Source organism: Equus quagga, unplaced genomic scaffold (assembly GCF_021613505.1).
Source record: "Equus quagga isolate Etosha38 unplaced genomic scaffold, UCLA_HA_Equagga_1.0 958_RagTag, whole genome shotgun sequence".
Classification (NCBI taxonomy): Eukaryota; Metazoa; Chordata; class Mammalia; order Perissodactyla; family Equidae; genus Equus; species Equus quagga.
In genome coordinates this window covers 1-1,441 of record NW_025804099.1, presented here as the reverse complement: position 1 = coordinate 1,441, position 1,441 = coordinate 1, and the positions used below count along the sequence as shown (strand labels likewise).

General features: G+C 47.8%; 1 pseudogene; it reads left to right on the top strand.

Annotated features, from left to right (window-relative positions):
- Positions 1 to 287: 287 nt before the first annotated feature.
- Positions 288 to 1,147, top strand: LOC124234612 (nucleoside diphosphate kinase, mitochondrial-like; annotated as a pseudogene).
- Positions 1,148 to 1,441: the final 294 nt, after the last annotated feature.

Genomic DNA, 1,441 nt, shown 5'->3' with positions numbered 1-1,441 from the left:
TGGCAAAAGCGTACACACTTTCAGCTACATGATGAATAAGGTATAAGGATCTAATGTTTAACATGTTGACTACAGTTGATAGTACTGTATTGTATAATTGAAATATTCTAAGGAAGCAGAACTTAAGTATTATTACCAAAACAGACAAAAAAAGGTAAATAAGTGAGGTGATGGATGTGTTAACTGACTGGATTGTGGGTGGGAATCCTTCCACAGCATATACATATATCAGATCATCACTTTACACACTTTAAATACATTACAGTTGCTCCTTTGTGGGGGCTGAGGTATCGGGGCAGTGCTCCTCACAGTGCTCAACCGGTGGCCAGGCAGCCTGGGCAGCCTCTTCAGGTGCATCTTGCTGTCAGGTAGCTGTGTGGCCCACCTGCCCAGCCTGAGACTGCTCATACACCCCAGCTCAGGGGGGCCCTCCTGGACCCAAGAGTGGACTCTGGTCACAGTGAGGCCAGGTGGGGTGCAGAGGCAAGTCATCAGGAATGAGATTCAGTGCTTTGAAAGGCGGGGATTCAAGCAGGTGGGGCTGAAGATGCCATTGGCGCCAGGGACGCACACTTGCTGAGCACTAGCATGACCTGCGAACTCCTGAGGAAGCCCTTCTACCTATCCCTCACCAGCTATAGGAGCTCTGGCCCTACAGTGGTCGTGGTCTGCTGGGCCATGGTCTGGGACGGCCCCATTGTGGTCCACACTGACTCAGCTGAGGCTGCCCTGGGCACCATCAGGGAGACTTCAGCATCCACATCAGCACCACCCACACCAGCATGTCACCCACACCAGCAACTCTACGGAGGAGGCCCAGAGAGAGATGCAGCTGTGGTTCCAGAGCATTGAAACTGGTGGACTGTGCAGATGAGGACCACCACAGCATCTACCCAGCCTCAGTGCTCAAGCTGCCCTTAGCTGCCCCAGCATCCACCCAGGACCTCTGCCAACAAGAACTTGAGCCCATACTCATGCTCTGCCCATCTGCACAAACCACCTTCTTGTCCACCTTCTGCTCAAACCCAGCCCAGAGCAGTTTGAGCCACCAACTTTATGTGCCTTTCAGCTCCCTAAGCCAGCAAAGGATTGGATCAAATCCTTCCTGCACCAAAGTACCAGACAACCTTTGGGTGTCTCCAAAAAGGCAAGTGTGCTCCCCTCCCCCAAAGGGGACATTAAAGTTCATTGTGCTGTACACAAAAAAATTTCAATTAAATAAATGTTACAATTTTATTTGTCAATTATACCTCAATAAAGCTGAAAAATAATTTTAAAAATAAAGTTAGGAAATCTTGGGGAATTGGAAATTAAAAAGGACTAGACTGGGGCCAGCCTATTCATTTGTCCCATCATCATTTATTAGAAAAATCATTTTTCTCTCCATAAATTGCCTTGACATCCTTGTCAGAATAAATTCACCATAAATGTAAGAGTTTAT